General features: G+C 43.6%; 1 pseudogene; it reads right to left on the bottom strand.

Annotated features, from left to right (window-relative positions):
- Positions 1–1491: 1491 nt before the first annotated feature.
- Positions 1492–21549, bottom strand: LOC120845908 (annotated as a pseudogene).
- Between the last annotated feature and the right edge of the window lie 1651 nt (positions 21550–23200).

Raw genomic sequence — 23200 nt, 5'->3', positions numbered from 1 at the left:
GGGTATATGTAAATGGGCGTTCTGCTCCCGACGCTAAGGTCGCTGCAACGTCCTCTACATAAGAGGTGGGAGCTGCAGTTCTGCAGGGCCCTCCTTGATGGTCCAAAAACCGGTGTTGCAAAAAGGTACCTTCAGAACTATGTTTCCTTTTATCTACAATGTGACTGATCCCTTCGCTTGTATCTCGAAGTGACTGTACTGAATATCCTGCCTGTTTTTGTACACGCTCAGAATGGTGTAATTCTAAAACCGAAATGAATCAAGTGTGCATTGAGTGACCTACTAACGTCGTGGTGAGTAGGCCGCACATCATTTGCTGAATGCCAGCGAGAGCTATCACCTCGTGTGTGTGTCTTCCACGGCGATCATCAAACAAATTCTTTCAGCTTCTCAAAACAACTTCAAGAACCGGACAACATGATTGCGGCCGCGACACATTCGAAGTTCAAGCTGACATGGCGGGCAGACAAGAAACTGGAGGCTAAAAAAGTAGACACTGGTGCAGTGCCGTATTATGCATCATTTCCCACACAAGAACGCGAGGAAATCGAGCTAAACTCGGAAGTTCAGGATCCAGTCGACGATATTTTGAACATCAGGTGGTCAGAAGCCCGTTTTCCTGTGGCTGAAGAGTTTCAGCGTTGGACGCAGAGCGAGACGGCAGACTTCCCCGCTTTCGAGAGCTCTCCGAGTATAAAAGAACGCTTCGTCCGTTTTAACACTCGACTACAGTCGTCGGCGCCCGCTGAGAGATTGTTCAGCATGGCCAGAGACACACCCTACTTCAAAAGAGGATCTCTCTCAGACAAAAGTTTTGAAGCTCAAGTGCTCCTTACTAGCTAGAGACTAGAACTTCCTGTAAGAGGGAGTTCTAGTCGGCTCTCCTTGACAGTAAGTAGCATTTTAATAAAAGTTGGTGTGAAATTAAATTGTGAATATATGAAATAGTAATTTGAAATGAATTTAATTACTTTTTCCGGTAATTTACGATTAAAATTGATTAATCTTCTGTTGCAGTAATTTGTAATGCAATTGAATTACATTTCAGAGTTCTTAAACAAAGAAATTAGTAATGTAATTTAATTTCATTACAAAAAATAGTAATTTGACCTCCTCTGCACACCACATACCCAATAAATTTTGCTCTCTTTCTGTAAAACAACAACATCAAAAACCATAATATTCGCACACATCTTTTTTGTTTTCTTACTGTTTTTTTTCTTGCTTTTCAGAATTTCCTTATATGTTGGGTAAATTAAAAAGTCACATGTTATTTAGAATTTTGTTTATTTATCTGCTTTGGGGTTTTAGTCCCCCTGGCTTCAATAAACGAAATACCGAAAGTACTGCATGGAGAATTTTTAATGTTTATTGGGCCAAAGTAAAGATTGGGACTTTTTTTTAGGTCTTTATTCATTGAAGGACTGTATTAATCCTCTTGATTACGGTTCATTCATCCACTTGCTCAAAAACAAATTTAGCCAATCTCGCAGTGCGCTGCGTTAATTTTTTCTCACTGGTAGAAAGGTGATAGCTCTGAGCAACGGTTGCTGTAAACTGCCCTGAAGCTTGGACAGAGACGGAAGATCCGTTCTTTGTGATGTGTTCATGTTCAATCCCGCTTACGGGGATGTACCTCCAGGTTAGTTGATTGCCTGGCTTTTCAAACAACGCTGCAACGTTTCCCTTCAAGGTGATGTCTAATACCCACGGCACCACCTAAAAAGTAAAAAAAAAAAAAATTGAAAACAACAATATGGATAATTTCGACTGACTCGTCAGTTTAAGAACCCCGATCAAGCCACCATGGCGCAAAATGTTTGCTTGATCTTAAACTATGGTCCATTTCAACTAAAACCGGAAGCAGCCGATGCGGCCAATCACGCCCCGCCAAAAGTGCACCGTCACGGCGCTCGTTGTTTTTGTAGGTACGCTAACACCGACTAAATCAATCGCACACAAAAAACAAAAAAGAGAGGACCACGGCACAATTTCGGTACGTGATTGGTTTAGTCGGGTATAGAAAACGAACAAAGACAATCAACCTTACTCACCGAACGTGACTTACACCTATTTAACCGCTGACTACCAACGTCCTCGATTAGAATGATCACGTGGCAAGTTGTAATCACAGCTAAGTAAGCACTCGGTATTCACCAATCATGTTTAGGGCCTAGTCACCCCGAGAGACTCAAAAGGCGACTGAAATGACTTATAGCCCCTTCCCCTGGCAAATGCCGAGCGCTCCGCGCTTGCGGTCGTCGAGCGGTCGGCCTCCGTGAGGGATCAATCACGTGATCCATCCCAGTGGCACGCGCTGCGGAGCAAATCGAGCGTAACGTTCCCAACGTCACCGCTTCCAGAGCGTCTGCTCTCGCTTTCGAACAGTTTCGGTTCCCATCGCTATCTTGCCGAAAGCATGAAGTTCTGATCGGAACTTTATGCTTTGACAAAAAAAGAAAAAAAGAAAATGGATTTTTCACTACTTGATTAACGGTGACCCCGACATTAAGACAGAATTTATTTTTCCTTACAGTTATATAGGCCCGATGAAGACAACTAGAAGTACTTGTACGAGCGATCGTCATCTCCAAAAGCGACGTCCTTCTGCGGAGTATTTGGCGTGTTGTCTTCTAATTATTCCAATTACATTACCGAGACCACAAAACGAACAAACGACCTACCTATCTACATCTTCATCCGAATAGGCGCGCACAACGCCTTCGACGTAACGCGATATCTTGGGCCTCTTCGCTGGCCAGGCAAGCGACTCGGCAAACACTTCGCCGAGAACGGCTGCCTCGTCGTCACTCGAGCTGGAGCTAAGCTGCTATCTTCGTCGCTGTCACTGCGTTTTATTATACCTCCTGAAATTAACTGCAACGATGTCATCGCCGCAGTTTGCTCGGGCGAGTCGGTCATGACGAGGGGAACGAAAGCCAGCACAGCAAGACAGCCCACCCAGCAATCGAAACAAAAAAGCCGCCAAACTCCTTCACTCCCCCGCGGGAATGTCGATAACAAAACTGAAACGTTGCGAGTGACGACTACAGATCGTATACTCCTCCGAAAAAGGCTGCGCGGGGAACTACTCCGGACCGCTCGACGCGCTCCGCCACTTTTCCACGGAGCGGTTGGAGCCGCTCGGCGAGCGCCCCACTGGCTCCAGATCTACGAGCGGCACGTGGAGAGATTGCTCTCATCGAGGGAAACAAGAATCCGCTCGGCAAGCGCGTGCCGAGCGCTCGCTATTTGCCAGAGGAAGGGGTTATTAGGGGATAGGGATAGTTTATCCGATGTTGAGAGTGTGACTCGACTCACTGCTAAGGCTCAAAAATCAAATCAAATCAAATCAAAATGCTTTATTTTTCTCCATGGCTCCTATCAACGCTGACCGCCAGCGTTAACGAAGCACTTACTGTCTTGGCACGTCGGGGGACACATCTACAAAGGCTTGGAGCAGCAGATATTGTGACAGAGACGACGAAAAGCCCTTCTTTGCGGGCGCTTCATATTTGTTTTTAGCTAGCATTTGTACGGATATTTCTGCTTTTTTATGGTGTCATCCCACAAGCCCTTCGCTGGCGTTGATATGCCTCTAGACATATCCATCTTCAACAGTCCCGATGCGTCCATAAATGTATTATTATTATTATTAATAGTATTATTATTTTTTATGTCCCTTGACCTTACGGACGAACCAAGTTCAACTTTTTTCTCCTGTCTCGGTGCGTTTGACATTAACGATATTTTTATTAATGATTTATATTGATCAGTACTACTGAAGTGAACATTTACTGTAGGGTGATTCCAAGTCAATTCATGAAATGATGGTCCGGGTCATAATTTAGATATTTTTGTTAAAAATATATATGAAAGCCATGTTCTTGGGAGGAACATTCAGCTAGATATGAACGCCGTAACATTTTTTTTCGCTGAGATATAAAATAGAGAAGCTTGAGGCGTGGAAATTGAGAAGATTTCACAATGCTACTTTGCACAGTCGTCATTTCCTTATCGAACCTTTCACGGCACCATAACTTTTTTAATAGGTTTTACAAAAGTGATACAACACATACACAAACAATTAAAGATATCCATAAACTATGTCAATGCAAACAAAAATATCAAACATGGCACAAAAACGCGTTTTAGAGACATATTCACATTTTTTTTGCAAATAAACCATATTTCATAATACTTCACAAAACATATCAAAATGGGCGTATTTAAATATTCTTTACGAATATATAAAGATAGTATACCTACCCTTAAATATATTTTTGTTATCAACGCGGAAATGCGGCTGATTTCTCAAAATGTGGCAAGATTGGGCGTCGATATTTAAAAAACTCCATCTTTTATTTTCTTTAAACTCCCCTTGGCACTTTGCAGTGACTTGAACTAACCTGTGATGGCAAAAGATTGAGTAACATATGACCTCCAAGCGGGAAATGCTACGACAAACCTTCACTCGGAGCGAGCCGACGTCTTCGTCTTACCGGCTTTGCCGCACAGCACCAAACGTTTTGAGCGTTAGTTATGTCATGTATTTTATATTATTAAAATTCTTTTTTTATAAGCGGTGAGTATTAGTGACGTGAAAAGGAACTTTGAGCTGGAATACCATTAATTAGCTTACAATTCACAGGAATAAAACGGCCCCACTCTGCAAATTCGCTACCTATGCATCATACATAAGCTTAAAACTCTCAGTTGCGCGAACGGCCATGTATACATCTGGCCTCTCGGCATATGATGACTTTCACAGATGAGTTTCCTGGATTCCTTTGACAGGTTTTACGGTGGTCCACTTTGCTTGCTTCACCGCACGAAACTCTCGAACTCGAAGACAGTTGTGAGCACTGCGCAGAGTGGTTTGACGCGTTTTGCGAAGTGCTGAAGGCATGTAGTGCCCACCAGGAACGCAAGCGATTGTACGTGCTTCTGCCACCAATCATCCTGAAGAAAACAATATTGCGTCTGGTGTCGGAAGCGACTGCCTACATGATTGATCAAACATGAAAACTGAAGCGCAAAGGTGGTGTTTGGGCAACCCCTGATCCGTATACATGGGGAAAAAGGCGAATGCCGAAGACGTGAAGGTTGCAATTGAGTACTACACACGCGACGACCTCGCATGCTCTGTTCAAAGCCCCAGCAAAAAGGACGTCGTCAAAGCCATGATCAACGACATGTTCAAAGTCGTAAAAAGGTTTATGACCCGCTCTATTAAGGCAGCTTACCAGCTGTTTAGGAAGGACCATCCCCATCCCGAACTAGGCATCTCCAAATTTTATTCCCTACGGCCAAAACGGGTAAAAAAAAAAGTCCCGAGCACGAGGTGTGCACATGTATATATTGCGTCAATTATCAGTTGCTTTTAACGGCAATAACAAATGCCCCAAAGAAGACATTTACTGAAGACGACCCCAAGCTCATCTACCTCTTCTGCGCTCCACAGAACGATTGCTTTCTGCGCCGTTGCGAAAAGTGCCCAAAAACGCAGAGCATCTCGCTGCAGTCGCTTCATCTCGACGAAGACGAAGAGATCTGTTTCGCGTTATGGGACGCTGGCGAACTCGTCAAAAAGGTTATGGACACTTCTGCCTTTCTGGGGCAATAGGAGAGCGAAAAGTATATGAGGCATTCTTACATCCTTGACCTTGAACGAAGCCTGATACATGACACAAGAACCGCCTTACCACCCAAGGCAGTGATGTTCCACTTCGATTTTTATGAAAAATGGACAGTACTCTTTCCAACCGAAGTGCAGAGTTTTCATTGAAAAAAAACTCAAGTGTCTTTCTTCACAAGTGTGGTTACGTCCACGCAAGGCACGCAAAGCTTTGCCGTTGTCACCGATGGCACACGACACATGACACAGCTCACGCTCTTCTAGCCACATAGACCATAAAAGAGTATGTTAATGTTCATTTCTCAGTCTTTTTTGAAATAACTCTTGTATCAGACGGAGCGGCGGCGCATTTCAAGAATCGCTTCCAATTCCACGAATTGTCTCGGAAGCCGCACTCTTCGGCAAGATGGATCTTTTCAGCCACTGGACACGGAGAAAGCGCTTGTGATGAAGTAGGTGGAAGAACCAACGCTCACCAAGTTGAGATCTTCGCTCAACTCAACGATTGCCACCGCTAAAGACTTTGTGGAAGTGCTATGTAAAAAAGTAACAAACGTCTGCATGTTCCACCTGTCTGTGGAACGGGTTCGAGAGTTTCGTGCGGTAAAGCAAGCAGAGTGGACCACCATAAAACCTGTGAGAGGAATCCAGGCTTCTCATCTGTGGAAGTCATCATATGCCGAGAGGCCGGATGTATACATGGCCACTCGCATAACTGAGAGTATTAAGCTTATCTATGCATAGTTAACGAATTCGCACAGTGGGGCCGTTTTGTTCCTGTGAATTGTAAGCTAATTAATGGTATTCCAGCTCAAAGTCCATTTTAGCGTCACTAATACTCAGCCCTTATGAAAAAAAGAATTTTAATAATATAAAATACATGCCATAACTAACGCTCAAAACGTTTGGTGCTGTGCGGCAAAGCCGCCTTGACGAAGACGTCGACTCGCTCCGTGAAGGTTTGTCGTAGCTTTTCCCGCTTGGAGCTCATATGTTACTCAATCTTTTGCCATCAAAGGTTAGTTCAAGTCACTGTAAAGTGCCACGGGGAGTTAAAAAAAATAAAAGATGGAGTTGTTTTAAGTATGGACGCCCAATCTTGCCACATTTTGAGAAATCAGCCGCATTTCCGCGTTAATAACAAAAAGACAATTAAGGGTGGGCATATAATTTTTACATATCTGTAAAGAATATTTAAATACCCGTATTTTGATATGTTTTGTGAACTATTATGAAAGATGGTTTATTTGAAAAAAAAATTGTGAATATGTCTCTAAAACGCGTTTTTATGCCATTTTTGATATTTTTGCTTGCATAGAAATATTGTATTGATATTTTTAATTTTTTATCTATGTGTTGTATAACGTTTGTAAAACATATTAAAAACGTTTTGGTGCCGTGAAAGGTTCGATAAGGAAATGACGACTGTGCAAATTAGCATTGTGAAATCTTCTCAATTTCCACGCCTCAAGCTTCTCTATTTTATATCTCAGCGAAAACAATTGTTATGGCGTTCATATCTAGCTGAATGTTCCTCCCAAAAACATGGCTTTCATACATATTTTTAACAAAAATATCTAAATTATGACCCGGACCATCATTGCATGAATTGACGTGGAATCACCCTGTAGTCTTCTAGTATCTTAACTTTTTCTTTCTTGACCGACTATGTTACTAATTCTACCAGGCACGTACCCCCCCCCCCCCCCCCCCCCCGAAATCTTCCATTTTGCTGGGACCTCCTCTCCCCCCTTCCCCTCATACAACATTTTGTCATGGGTGCCCCCCCCCCCCCCGAAACAAAATCCAGCTACGTGCCTGAATTCTACCTAAAAGGGTTTAGTCACACAAGCTCTTGTCGGCTTTGATGAACCAGAGTGCTTCGTCATGAATATAGCTCTCGAAAATAAATGTGTATTGTATTATTACTATTATTATTAGTAATAATACTATCCTTAGTAGTTGTGGTGGTAGTAGTACTAGTAGTAGAAGTTGTAGTTGTCGTAGTTGAACAAGCAGGTATTTGAACCCCATTTTACTAACGCTTGCGCTGCGAAACTCGGGTACTTTGGGCACAAACCCACCCCTGCCAGTTTTGATCTGGATGGGTCGTGTATGGGAGCGCACGGCCAGTTGAGCGCGCGACACGAGAGCGCACAACCAGTTGAGCGAACACCGCACAAATATGTGGTGTGCGCGCGGCTCCACATGTCGACAGAAGAAAATTGTGCGACTTTTCGGATCGGAGGGTTTGCTTTTATCGATTGATTGAATATGTCTTTCATAAAAAAAAAAAAAAATCAGGTACGACTCTTTCTAACCAATTCTTCACTCACATCGAAGAGAGGAAGGGGCCGAGGAGGGGGGGTGGCGTACACGGGTACAGGGAATGTCTCCAGTTGGGTGGAGCAGCGAGTCTAAGATTTCTTCGCGGTGCTGCGGTGCGCCTCTCGAATATACTAGAAATAGTTTATTTTTTGCTATATTTGGTCTATTCTTGGCAGTATTTAAGCTCCGATCTATTAGGTGGCTATTTAGACGTCTCTCACATAATTGTAAATACTATTGTGACGTCCATGATTGTAATGAAGAAAGCTCACCGCTAAAAAACTCAGCAAAAAACTCATCGAAGGAAAATTGAGGGCAATTTTATTGGATGCCGAGCTTTCCAGGCTTTTGACGGATACAGAGAAACCTTAATATTGTCATTTGTGACAATATGAATGGTTGACATATGACACTTGGCACGAGAGCTCCTTTCCCAAAATTGATCTTAAAAACCCCAGAATACGGGGAAGCATATATTTCGTATATTCTTGGCAGTATTTATGATGCTTCTTTCCTTTTGAACGTTTTAAAATAATTTAAAATAAAATTAGTGAGGTCGGTGGTGAACTTTATCAATTAAAATCAAAGAGCTAATGAAGCTAGATGGCTGCAATGCTTTTTTTCTGCTGAAATGGGCAAAACAAATATTCCTGTTTTCTTCTTTTTTTTCTGCTGTCAGCTTTTTGCAACACTTCTTGGTTTGCCACAAGCAAAAATTTCGTCGACTCATTTCGCAATGTCTTTCCTGAATGCCGCGGCGAAAATCCGCGCCAATTTCACATAAAACACGCGATGTCCGAACAAGAGGTCGGTCGGGTCGGGCCACTCGCGCTGGGCTGGTTGTGCGCTCTCGTGACGGGCGCTCTAATGACACGCGAGATAATTTCACTGCGTTCTCGTGTCGCGTGCGCTAAGGTCGTGGCGCTCTAATGTCGGCGCTCTTGAGTCGTGCGCTCTAATGTTGTGCAGCCGTCGTGAATCACTACTACGTGATGCATGTTAAAAATTCGAGGCAAGCGGTTGTACTGTACTAGCTAAATTTCTCTTTACAGCTGAGACACCTACGCCTACATAGGCTGACTAACTTAAGGGCTTACACAAAATGATTTCCCTCGTTGCGTGCGCAAGCCAGAACCGCAGAGGTGTTAAGGTATGTTGGTTGATATCTGGAACTAGCGGATTTAACTGTCGCGGTGACCGTGAAGAAAATATAAATAAATAATGAACATATAAAAAAGGGAATGTACACGCATATAGCTCATTTTGGGGGAAAAGTTTCCAACTCTAAGAATTTTTTTTTTAAATTAAGCTCAGAGAGTTTGGCCTTATATTTAAATTTGACAACTTTAGCGGCTGGTAGAATGATAATTTATTTTTCGTAATAAAACTGGACACAGCCCGACGCCTTTTTGACCATCTAAGATGCAAAAAGAAAGCAATCAGAAAAAACAAAACCTTTAAGACCTTGCCTTTTCAGATCCTTGACGTTGGAGCTCCTCCTCAGAAGCATCAACATTTCTTTAAAAATGCTGCCTTGCTCCAGTGAGCGCTCATTGCTCTTGTTACGTCAAAAGTCGCTCACACAAAACGAAGCCTTCAGGCTGTGCTATTATTATGCATGGAACCATACAGGAGAAGTAAAGCCCCAGGAGCAATATGAAATCTCTGGCTCTTTTTAATTTGACCGATGCAAGTATTTGATTTGAAGATAAATTATTTTAAAATGAGATTTATGCAAATGCGCTGTACCTCAAAAAGAAGCAAAAAATCAAACTAATAAAAGGTACCAAAATACGCCAAATCAGGCTCGGTCTCGTAAGCTGCCGCACCATACTCTGGGCCACTACTCTCTGTTTATATATCCCAGTTATGATCTCCATCTTGGTGGCTCCTTCTCCATCCCCCAATGTACCTCCGAAAAGGATGACTCGCCTGCTTCCTGCTCGTGACTACCGCAGGGTCTAGAAGCTCCGTAGTCGCTGATTTTTCACTTAGCTTGCGATTACGTAGACGCGCTATTAACTTTTAAACAGCGCTAGTTAGTCACGATGGTGAATACGGCTGATTGAGTTCAGTTCCAATTAACTGAAATATGTTGGCGAAGTAAAAGACACACTGAGAACGTTAACACATTTCCCGGGGAATAATGAACGCCACAAAAATAGTCACGTCCTTCAGATAGTCATGGCTTTAGCAAATTAAAATGCAGTTGTGAAGTCATTAGCTCTGCACCCGTACCTGTAACTTCACACCGAAACATGGCAGTGGTCCCTCTGCACTCGAGAACCAGCAATTATGTCGGGAAATATTAGTGACGCGAATAGGACTCACAGATTATCCACGTTGAATGCATTCCCACTGCGCATTCGCATTTAGTCGAATTTTTCTTTTTTTTTATAATGCTAATTTTGGACTAACGTTTCTTTTTTTTTTTTTTTACGTTGAGAGTTGTGCGATGCTTGAGTTTAGCTACCCAGTATGGTTAAACTGTATCTCTCCAAATTTTCTTAAGCTTTCTGCACGTAGGTTAATCATTTGTGCTGTGATTGGCTGTGTCTTTGATAACCATAGTAAGAGGAAAGTAAAATATTTATTTACATTTTTTTTTTTCTGCAGACACCGGTAACATAGAAATCTGTGCATATATCTGCCATCCTTCTCGGCGGACTCCTCTTGGAGTCGAGTGCCCTTGCACGACATGTGTGGCAGCCTCTACATGGTCTGCTGGAACCACTTTTTGGGAGTGTTTAATTCCCACGCCTAGACAGCTGCTTCCTGCTTATCAGTTACCGCAAAATAGCGTCCTAGAATGGGATTTGTAATGACACCCAACAAGTGATAACCACTGGGAGCCCGGTCAGGCCATACCCATGCCTGATCGAAGGTCTGACTGGTCGCACGATGTGTGACAAAGACAGCCAAACCCGACCAGGTGCCGGTCAATCATAGCGTCGTGCGCATTCGCGTGAAGGCGTGATCCGCCAGCGTCTCATCGGACTCCGCTGTCTTCTTGGCAGGCTGTACGACCAGTCAAACGTTTGGTCACGCATAGATATGGCTTGATCGGGCCTCCAGTGCCTATCATCTGTTGGGTGGAATAAAACAAAATTACCTACGAGGACACTATTTTTGGCCATTAATAAAATGGAAGCAGCTGTTCGAGCCTGGGTGTCAGGTGCTCCCAAAAAGTGGCTCCGGCAGGGCGTGGAAAGGCTGCCACAGAGGTGGAGCAAGAGAAATCGCGGCTAGACGGGGAAGTCTGTCGAGAGGATGGACATATTATTGGGCACATACCAGTAAGTGACCGGTATCTGCAGCAAAGCAAATTATAAATTGTTAATCAATATAGTTCGCCCCTTGTACACGCTTCGTAAACAAACAAAATATTAACCGGTCAGTAACGTAAAACACGATAATACATCCAGGAGGATTAAGTTCGAACATGGCGTCTTATAACATAATTACCCCAAAACTCCTTTTTTTTTTCCTTTGCTTTTAATGGGAAAAAATGCCGTTGCGCAAATTTTATAGCGATCACTTCTTAGAAGGGTGGTCCAACAAACAATGCAGCTAGACCTATAGCGTGTTCGCATTGTAACATTTAAACGGTTGGTTCATTATAGATGTCGAATTGTACGCACCACTTTTGCTTCGTTGACATACCACTTGGCTTCAATGGTGGATAAAGGGGGTATTTCTACCTCTTGTTTAATCCATTGCTTCGTTGTGCGTGTTTCGACCGTTGTGGATCCAGTGCTCGACTTCACTGATGTTGAAAATTCCGAGCTGAATTGATATACCAGTGGAACGTTTACACTGAACGTGAGTTTAGTAGTGAACTCTAATCCCTTGTCTACGGTCCAGATGTACTCGTCTTCGTGCTCTACTTGCTCTGATATCTGAGCCTTACCTACCTCATCAGTCTGGTTGTTGTGAAAAATCTGTACATAAACAGCAGAAATCTGTAGCGACTGTACTTGAGCCTTGCCGTAAGTCACCGGGCCGACTTCAATCGTCACAGGTGGGTTCCTGCATTGAAGAATAGGCGCATTGCTCGGCAGCTTGATCCCTTTAGGGACATGGCTGTAGTTTTTTTATTATTCTAGTGAAGGTTGATCTCTATAGCAAAGTCAAAGCAATTAAGTATTATTCCAAATTATTTATCATTGACAATATTATCCTTTATGACGTAAAAGGATTCATACATTTTTTTCAAGCAACAGAAAAGAACACCCGCATTACGATGCAGATTACATGGTAAAAACTGCGTCCTTCAGTTTATTCTGCTGCTGTCGCCTAAACCTTTCATCGCCACGCAGCCTGCGCTACAAAAACTGAAGCCAAATATTGTTTCGAGCACAATTGTGATCGCGGTTGAGATCTTGGGATGATTAATACTGACATACAATTTTAGTTTGTAGCTCATAGCGATGCAGTGAAAGCCTACATTCACTGTCAGCTTGAGAAGCGCGGGCCGTGGTTTATGATCACGATTCTTGCTTCGTGATTTGCCCTTCGGCGTTCTTATCGGCTAATGCTGAAATCTCATTGGCTGTAGCGCGATATTGGGATGCTGCGAACTCGTTACGCTCAGCGTTTCTTATACTGTCAGTTACAATACTGCTTCCTGTGACTTTGCTTGAACGCGTTGCAAGCACCGTACACATGAGCTGACAGTAGAAAGTTTTAGTACTGCGTATATGAGAAAAAGCAAGTGCTGTGCGTTTGCGTTAGGGTCGCAAGATCCACACTGCCCATACTCTATACCAGGGGTGGCCAAACTGTCGCTCGTAAGCCGCCTGTGGCTCTTTGCAGGACTAAGTGCGGCTCGCGGCTCCCTGGTAAGAGTGCCCTTCTTCCCTTCCTGTGTCCCTAGGACAAACAAAGTTCTAAAATAGAAAGAAAAACTCAGTCTTTGCAGCTTTGTACTACACTACGCACATACAGCTGCACAAACTTTTTGACACACCGATGTGTCCGGTGTCCATGTTTCCTTTATTGTTCGAGAAAGAATTTCGAACCGTATACGCATAACGGACATCAGGAGACAGTGGCTGGATAACGAACCATACATTTATTTTTGCCTAGCGGTTGAGAAACATTATGATGCCTGGTGTTATTTGTTGTAGTCGACGATTATACTTGTCCTCTTTGAAAAGGACTGTTCTCTCCATATTGTTCCTTGTTAAAAGTAAGCCCCCTCCCCCCCCCCCCCCCCCGCCCCTCCACACACACACACCCCTCCTTTTGTTTTTTTCTTGTCGGCTTCTAAACTTTTGTAGTTTTATCCGCGGTTTTAACCTAATTCCACTCTGGCCACCCCTGCTTTACACTCACGCAACGGCACGAGCTTTACATACGTACACTCACTATCCATGGTTGCTTGCGGCGGTTCTTTGCGTTCCCGTCTCGTTGGCATCATCGCACGCGGGACGGCACGGGACTTAGATTGGCTGGACCAAATACTGGTTTCAGATTGCTTGCAGCAGTTTGCATGAAAACATCTAGATGGCGCTGCATGTGCTCGCGTATGCACCGCATGCAATGGTAAAACAAAATGGCTAGGTGGCGTAAGCTACCGCCCGACCCAAAGGGCTCAGGCGTATTCATCCATCCATCCATCCTATGAGTTTGCATTCCGCTGTACTAAAAGCGCTGGTTTGACGCGCTCAGCAGCGTTTCGCTGAGGGCTTGCGTGCTCGTACTCAATGCGAACGTAAGGGTCTTTGCGCTACTCTCAAGCTCAGTGTCCTCGACTAGTACACAGATTAGAGCCACAATTTAAAAGTAGACTTCAGTTATAAGCAAACACAAACAATAGCTGCTAGGTCGCAAGGCAATAGTGTGGTGTACTGCAAGATTCAATCAGTAATGAATAATGTAAAATTTGACACCAAAATACGATACAAATCGACCGGTCAATTGAATAACGGCGAAGAACCGATGCAGTCTTTCTTAGAAGGAATTTGGGAAGTTAATGTTTGTTTGTGGGCTTCAACGTCGTATCTCCAAGACCTCCGGCTAGCGGTGAGCGATTTACACTGCGCTTGACTTTATTCGATCAAAGTATTTTTACTTGCGAAATCAAATATTAATTGCAGGGTTTCGTGGCTTACGCCTATTGCCTTGGACGAAATAAACTGGGAATGCAGTCACTGCGCGGGCCGATTAAATTTTTGATACCGGGAAATTCTGCACGGCCGTTCTCTTTTAGCAGTAATAAAAAGCGGTTGCCGTTGAATCTTGTTACGCCAATAATTTTATTATTTAATGACTGGACGTTCGTTATTCGAGCCAGAAATGTAGTATATAACATACTTAAAAAGGTCTTGTTCGGGATGGGGGCCTCGTGTTTTGTTGTCACCAAAGACATCATAAGTTACTAGCCTTTCATTGTTAGTGCAATTTAGCAGGAGGAATTTGTAAACGATATCTTCGAGATCAATGAGACGGCCGCCGCCTAGAAAGAAAAGAAGTATATTGCACTTTTAGGCTTCCAGGGCCCAAGAGTGGGAAGGGTGCTAAATGTGCGGAAAGTTCGACTTTTAAAACAAAGTAAAAAGGTAAATAAATTTTTTAGAGTACAAATCTTAGGCGCCTGTTTCCAACTTGAGTGGCGTCGCCTTCGCCGTCGGCGTCGGCGTAACTGCGCGCTGGATTATGGGTAAATTTGCTCGCTCAATATAGCTGACAAATTTCCCGCTAAATTTAGCGGAAAACTTTCCTTGCCAAATTTAGCGAAAAAACTTTCACCACTAAATTTGACGGGAAAGTATTTCCGCTAAATTAAGCGAAAACACTTTCCCGCGAAGTTGAGCGGAAAAAATTTCCCCGCTAAAACTAGCGGAAAAAATTCCCCGCTAAATTTAGCAAACAAAATTCCCCGCTAAAATTAGCGGAAAAAATTACCCGCCAAATTTAGGGGACACAATTCCCCGCCAAATTTAGCGGACAAAATTCCCCGATAAATTTAGTGAAAAATTTCCCCGCCAAATTTAGTGGAAAATTTTCCCCGTCAAACTTAGCGGAAGATTTTCCCCGCTAAATTTAGCGGATACTTTTCCCCTAAATGGGAGGTAAGGAGGAGGGGCATACCCTCTTTGTATCTTTCTCTCCTCCTCCTCAAGAGCTGCGCTCTAATTCGGCGTTACAGCAGATTGTAAACGTCTTTCATTTTTTTAGAACCTGAAAAGAAGCCCCGTAGTCCTCAAAGCGGCAATTGAAAATCAACAAACATAGAAGGTTTTTTTTAAGTTAAAAAGTTGGCTTCAGCAAAATTTCGGATGCCACGAAAAACCGAAGTCTGAGTTTGCTGCGCAGATAAGCAGCGACTGCACAGGGACACCAGACATAACAATTTCTTCTATTACTTCTTAAGTCAAGATAATTGAAAACTTTCCCCTTAACATTGAGTTCTCCGCCACTAGCCTCCTACTATTGATTTCTTCAGTGCCCATGGCCTAGACATATGGTTCCAATTTTTAACTTACTGAGCGTCATCGAAAACCACTATATCAACTCTTTTTAGATCGACTTGAGGCTCGTGGCGAACTCAGGGGCGCGCCACAGTTTATACTCGTCAAGCGGGCACCAAGCTAGCAGTGGCGGAACGCGATAATGATCTAATCATCCGCCGAAGCCAGTGGCCGGGACGGTCTAATTGATTAACGCATCGCCCCGCATAGGCGGAGGTTGCGGGTTCTATCCCCACTCCTGGCCCAATTTTTTGCCAGCTCTCTTTCCCCTTTGCTTCCCCTAACATTAATGCAATAAATTGAATGATCACTCTCTCCCCTCTGCGTTAACAACATTACTACGGCTGCACTTGTCAATCTTCACTATATATACCAGGAAATTCTGTATATATATATATATATATATCTGCTGGTTGCATATATTCATATATATGCAACCAGCCTCTGCCGCGTTGCGCGAGGAAAGCGCAGCAGAGCTTAGTTGCACTATTTCTCTGCCGGGCGCGGTGCCGTCGGGGCTGACAAGCGATTGCAAACCGAAACCTAAAAACCCGTCGAATTTGTGCGGTTCTTCAGAAAGCGGTAAAATGCTTCGCGTGCCTTCTATCGTTCTGCAATTTGTTGATATAGTGTTTTTCGATGGTGCTGAGCAATTTTCTAATTGAAACCATGCCCTTAAATAAGATATCAAAAAAGTTAATTACGTGAAAATATTTAACAATCTAATTATCCAGGAGTTCAATAATCTTCCTAAGTAGGCACCTGGCCCACGACCAAAACGACATAAGCTTTTTTTGTTGCGACGCGTAGTTTTCGCAATATCGAGTTTGCCCACTTTTCGTGAAACACCCTGTATACATTTTCATTTTCAGACTTTAACTCTCACCCAACCAGGCAGATATCTGTCGAATATGTTTACTTTCAACCCTGTATATAGGGTGTTTTCTTATGCTTAACACATTTGTTTAAAAATAGCCGCTTGTGGAGGTGAGTTATATGGTCAGGGGGACATAGTACGTATAGGGGGCTAATCGTAACGATCAGTCGGCTAATTAATTAAAAATCGTTAATTAACTTTTTAATTAATTCAAATATACATGTAGTTCCAATTAGAAATTTGCTCAGCGTCATCGAAAACCACTAAATCAGTCATTTTCAGAAATACTTTGAGCACGTGAGAAGCGTAGTAGTGCACTAAACCCTATTGAAAATCGCTCTGATGGGACTTCAGGATTTTTTTAAAGGGTGTGAAAGGAACTTCAGGAATTCTTGTGATGTTTGAAAGGTGCACCGATATTTCCTGGTGGGTTCGTTGGCCCCGTCAGAGGCTCTCCTGAAATGTCTGAAGTCCCCTTTACAATGCCTTGAAATGTCTGGAAGCCTGTCAAGAACTTTTCTAATGGGGTCGGGAAAACCTTCAGGCTTCTTGAGATGTCGGCGGGCCACGGCTTAGGTGGAGAAAACACATTTCGCAGAATTAGAATATAACCTTATTGTACGCTACGGGGAAAAAAAGTATTTGGAGAATGCCGATCGTATGTATGTACGGTCAGATTTGTAGTACTGCTCTTCTATCAAATACGAGTGGGCCGTCTGTCACTGCCCGGGGGTTCGGTCGCCAAGGAGGCCACTGAGGGCGACCGCCCCACGTAGAGAATCAACGAGCCGCTGGCCGAGTGGTGTTGACCGAGCGGCGTTTTGAGGCGAACGCAATCCTGTCCGCTGGAGGCGAAATCCGTGGAACCATAAATAAAAAAAAAAAAAAAATAAACAAGCTGCGCGCTTTCCAGAAAGAGGAACCCACGCGGGAGCGACTCGTTCCGGGAACCGGTTCTTCCACGGGAGACGGTCCCCAAAAGCAAGTCACACTGCCCCTCTCTCCGCCCGGCGATGGGGAGAGGGTGCAGGGCTGCCAGCCCAGCGGTCGGCGGGAGAGGGTGGTGTGTGCAAGCGGGGGAGGCCAGCCGCCAGTATAGCCATTTTCTCTCTGCTCGTGGACAGTTCCGGTTAGCCCACACAGCGGATTTTTGGAGCGGACCAATTTCCTCCAGCAAGGTGAGCATGCATGCCTTTCAGGGCTCGCCCCTTGGTCTCTTTTGATTCTTCCTTGGTTCCGCAGGTGCACCATAGTTCGGCGCTGGCCGCCTTCAGCACCGTTCGAGCGCCGTCGTGTTCAGCGCATTCAAGGAGATGGTGGCCGGTGTCGGCTTACTCGCTGCAAAGCCTGGCAGTCGGGTTCAGCGTCCCACCGCATGTTGTGCCTGCGCACCGGGATTATGGCGCTGTGGGCCCTGAGACGATGGATGACGGTCGCTGTCCGGACTTGGTTTTTGCGCCTCTTCGTCCGTCCGACTTCAGAAGCATCCAGCGAGCGAAAAATACGCCGAAGACGCCGGCGTATTGTCATCATGGACGAAACCGTGACTGTGCTCGGGATTTCTCAACGGCGGCGGGTGCTAGCGCTTGCGACTTCGTGGTTTTCGCTAAACGCGCTTACTAAGACTGTGTATGTGTACGGGAGGTGCACCTTCTCGGTTTTATTAGCTGAACTACCGCACATCAGGAATATACCCAGCGGCATTGTGAGTACTTCGAAATATATTTTTCTTTGTGATAAAGAAGTCAGTTGTCCCTGTTTGATGTGATCTCTTTCGTCTACCGCTCCTTGCGCCGGGTTTCAACAAACGTTGCTTTTTATCACCTTTTTGAGTTATAATATGCATGTAAAACTAAATGTTTGCAATAAATTTTGAATAATGTTTTGAACTACATTTTGTCTATGGTTCACAGTCATTTGCGCGTCTAAAGGGGTGATGGGCTAAAGGGTCTGACGGGTTGAAGGGCTGTGGGGCTAATGGGTTTTTCTATGGGGCATCCCTGAAGGGTTTTCCTGTAGGGTATTTTTGAAGGGTTTTGAAGGCCTGTGAGGTCCCATAATCCTTCAAGGCTGACGGGCCCTTTAGAAATATTTTCAATAGGGTACCACTGGTGGAGCAGGTATAAGGCTGTGGCTAGATAAAAGACGGAAATATTGCGCGGGCGCCTTACCGCAACCGCTAGCGTATCAATATATATATATATATATAACCGCCAAATCTATTGAAATGTTGAACCTTAACTCTGCCCCTTGCGTTGATGGCATATCATCACCAAGGTTTTTGTCTGTAACCAAAGAAATTGTTATAGTTTTCGTAATTTTAGCTCGCTTATACCAGGCATCTCTTTTAAGCTCTGATATTCCTTCTGACTGGAAACATGGGAACGCCATACATTTGCTAAAATATGGTTGCCGAGATCTTCTATCGAACTTCATACATATATCCCTTACCAGCATACCTTGTAAAATTGTAAAGCACATATTATTTCCTCTCACGTAATAAACTTCCTAGTTCAAAATAACCTGCTCCATCCAAGTCAGCATGGTTTCCGAAAAAACCTGAGGAAACTTTCAACTTTTTTTTTTTGCATCTGACCTCCATAAAACTTTCAACAAGTCACTTTCCACCCGTGCCACTTTCATAGATGTTTCCAAGGCTTTCGACGCTGTACCTCATCAGCGTTTACTACTGAAACTTTCCCAACTTAATATTGAAGACAGTATAATCGACTGGATACCTTCATTACTAATGAATCGTCATAAATCTCTTAGTATTAACAATTCTCATTTTCTACCTCTGCCAGTTTAATTATGAGTCCCACACGGAAGTGTTTTAGGTACCTTACTTTTTATAAAATTGTAATATACATCAACGATCTGATGTATTCTGTTACTTCATTCATATGCCTTTTCGCCAATGATTGTGTGATTTACCGCTTTATTATCATTTCTGAAGGATTGTTTCAGTTGCAATCTGATCTTTACATTTTTTTTCCGCTTGATGCAAAGCCTGCCAGATGAGTATTAACTATTTCAAAACCAGTCATCTCATTTATTCAATAAGTCGGTCCTGCAATGCATAATATTTATTGAACTCGTCCTGCATAGAAAATATGGCCTCTTACAAATACCTTGGAATAACTATTACAGAAGACGTAACGTTGAATTTGGATATTGCGACCGTGCTAAAGAAGGCAGCTTACAACTCACCGCATATAAAACACTTGTTCGCCCACACTTCGTACACGGAAGCATAACTTGGAACCCTCATAAAGCCTACTTTATTAACAATTTTGAATCCTTACAAAACAAAGCGGCCCGATTCATTCTTCACAACTACTCATTCCTCACGAGCGTGTCACAAGTGAAATCTAACCAACTCTTTCGGCTTTATCTACACGCAGAAAACTACCTTGGCTGTGCTTCTTTCATAACATGTACGATAATCTTCCTCAACTAAGATTCACTTATTGTCATCCTCCTTCCTATCTATATCTTCGGTATGGCTATCCTCTCAAACTTTAGCACTTACAATCCTGAACTAACCGGCACAAAATTTCCTCACTTTCGCCAAGCATCAAATAGTGGAATTAACTGACTGACATTGTAGTAACGATACGAACCTTTATTCGTTCCGCGTATAGTTGCAAAACCTTTTTTTGATATTTAGTATCCTGTGTCTTTTTTATTGTTTGCCTTAAATTGTTCATTGTCATATGTTTTAGTAATCTACATCATCAGCAACTGATAGAATTTTACCTCGAAAACAAAATCCTCAAGTGAATGGGGGAGGTAATGTATCAAGTTTTTTAATAGCTGCGAACAATACTAAAATATAGAAAAATAAACATAAAACAATTCACAGTAAGCTATTTCTCTTTCAAAAAAATTCTTGTTAGAGCTCTTCACAAACATTGGTAGTTCGAAAACCAGTTGCGTGGCAGTAATGAATGATAACATATCTGTAAAGTGCGTGTCTGAATAGTGTGTACTTACATTGTTGGATGGGGATCTGTATAAAAGAGGAAGCACGCTGAGGTGAAAATTTGAACGCCGGACAGGGACATCGCTTGATTTTAGAACAAAACAGCATATTCTATAAGCTAATCACTTTTACAGTTCAAGCCGGAAGTTGAAACATATCGTCACATTTGTGTGTCTCTGTGGGTTTGGTAGAATGAGCGCAGTGTTTTTTTTATGTTGAACACTATGCTTTTAGATCAAATAGTAAACTGGCGCAGAGCTTTAGCGTTACTCCATTACGGACTTTCATGCCAGAATATTATCTTTATTCGATAAACAGGGTGTTTTATTTATTTCGAACTGATTAATTAGATCAAATTGTAAAATAAACACAAAGGGGCTTTGTGCAGGTGAGTTACACGGCCAGGGGGGAGGCATTATTTAGGCTTCTAATTTTCCACGCAAGTCGGATGATGACCTAAAATGTCTTAATTACCATTTTAAGATGGTGTCACTAAGCATATGGTTACAATTAAAATATTAATGGGCGTCATCGAAAACTAATAAATGAGTTTATTTTAGAGCGACTCGAAGCGCGTGGCAAACTCGGGAATGCACCAAAGTTACTCCACTCGTGCAGAAAGCTCAAATCTAGCGGCGGGGAAGCGCGGATGATTATGAAACGAGGCTTCCCTGTTCAGAGGTATTTGAAGAATATTAACTATAATTAAAACCATAAAATACACCACTAAAATTTAGCTGATACTAGTTTTTTCATGAGCATGAACACTTGCGGTTTTGAAGTTGGTAAGTACTGTTTAATTGTAAAGTTGATAGCTACGACTATGTCTGTGATGACCATCAGTTGTGTGCGGCATGCAGCAAACTTTGCTACCGGAAGCGTCAGACAAATATCAAATTCCTGTTATAGCTGTGGCGGCATTTCGTACATTTTGTTACGCCAATATCCTGTTCGTTGTAACGAGAACAGATTGTTCAGAACTGCAATCTCACTGTATAGAAATGGTCAAGCCGCGTAACCTCTTAACAAAGACAGTTAAAAGATACTCTCCACAAAAGGTGGCAAAATCGTTTTTTTCAGCAGCTGGTGTACACTATTTACTAAGTTTTGCACTCACCAACGCGAGAAGAAGGAGGTGAAGCTGAAGGCTATGCGCCATGTTGCTTGTTCACAAAATTATGGACTTCGAGGGTGCTTTCTTCCCTTTGGGTACCTTACATGCTTCGATGTAACTACCTTTTATGCCGGGAAAAGCTTTGAAATATACGACAGCGAACATAAAAAAAATACAGGGCGTGAAAGAAATGTATTATATAAGAAAAGGTTGTACCTTCCTTCCGACACGAAGATGTTAAACTAGACGCCACAATACATTTCTTTAAAAAACATCTGGTGCCGCCGCCGTCTGCTTAAGACATTGTGAAATTCCGATGTACGGCACGCAAGATTATCCCGAAATCGAAGACGAAGTTAACGTTGGTTTAACCCTTCGTGATTTTAGAACGCAGAGAAGGCAGTAGGAAAGCAAGACAGAGTATATAATTGCCATTTGTGTTCGCTTTATTTTTTTATTTCTTGTGTAGGTTATGAGGTTTTAAAGATAAGTGATAATAAAACCTGCCGCTTCCAGGAAATACGACGTGTGTCACTAGGCACATGCATGCATCGGAACAGCCCTACGATTCCCCTTGCCGCGAGGTCTGCTGGAATTCTCTGGAGAGGTCTACTGAGTATTCTCTTCACACCACACTTTCAAAGAGAAGTCACACTTACAGGCTGCTAAGCCCGGCAATCTTGACGGGGTGGAATACACGTTGCGAAATCACAGGAAAAGCTCGCCGTCAACTCGGGATTGGCAGCCACCGGCTCAGTTATGGCCGCCTGTGATTACCCCTTATTTATTTGTTTATTGAACACACCGTCAGGGCCCGAAGTCATTATAGAGGGGGAGAGCAGGTACCAAAAGATGAAAGGAAAAAATGAAAGACGTTTACAACACTCTGTAACACGGCATCAGAGCGCGGCTCTCGAGGAGGAGGAAAGAAAGGTACTGAGGGGAGGGTATACCCTTCCTCCCTCCTCATCCTCCCTGCTAGTCCTCCCCTCCTCCCTCTTTCACCTACTCCTCCATCCTCCTCCTCCCCCATCCCGCTCCCCCCTCCCGCGCGGTGCATTACGCGAAACGTCCCATAATGCAACGGGCGCGTGACCGCGGTGCATTATGGGACGTTTCCCATCATGCACCACGAGGTTACGCCGACGGCGACGCCGACGCGTCACGCCGACGCGCTCACAGATGGCGACAAACTTTCCAGCTATCATAGAAGAATGGATAGTTGGGCGAGTTGGCGCGAAAAAAAGACCAGGACGAAGAAGAAACGCACGTGACGAGTGCAGTGCACGTCACGTGCGCGTATTTATGCAGCGTTCAGTCTGAATCAGTATACATGACGATCTTCGCAATTACGTGTGCACGAGAGCGCGTGAGGTGGGGGGGGGGGGGCACTGGGTGGGTCCTTGCGCTCGCGCCGTTATGACCTTCGCTGTGGTGCCTGTTTGGTGTAAAATGGATTATTAGCGGCGAGATGTCTGGGTGTTGCCCTCTTATGGTTACCTCTTGTGACGTCATTCCTTTCTGAACAACAAGTTTGGTGGTGTTTGTAATTAGCATGGTGGAAGCTGGAAATCAATGCGCTTTAAACCAACACAAACAACACCGTCGAAAATCGAAGTTCTTGCATTACTCTTATTTCTGTCGATGAGAAATCCTTTGCCCAGGTCAGAGTCAGCATTCGGCCAATCGTGGAAGGCCGACCACTGCGACACTCTCGATCACTCAGGTCGCCAATAGGCTGTACGAGGCACTGATCGGCGACCTATGGGCGATCACTTAATTG

The sequence above is a fragment of the Ixodes scapularis genome, unplaced genomic scaffold (assembly GCF_016920785.2).
Source record: "Ixodes scapularis isolate PalLabHiFi unplaced genomic scaffold, ASM1692078v2 ptg001631l_1___fragment_2___debris__unscaffolded, whole genome shotgun sequence".
Classification (NCBI taxonomy): domain Eukaryota; kingdom Metazoa; phylum Arthropoda; class Arachnida; order Ixodida; family Ixodidae; genus Ixodes; species Ixodes scapularis.
The sequence above is the reverse complement of the archived record's forward strand: the minus strand, read 5'-3'. Positions and strand labels throughout refer to the sequence as shown.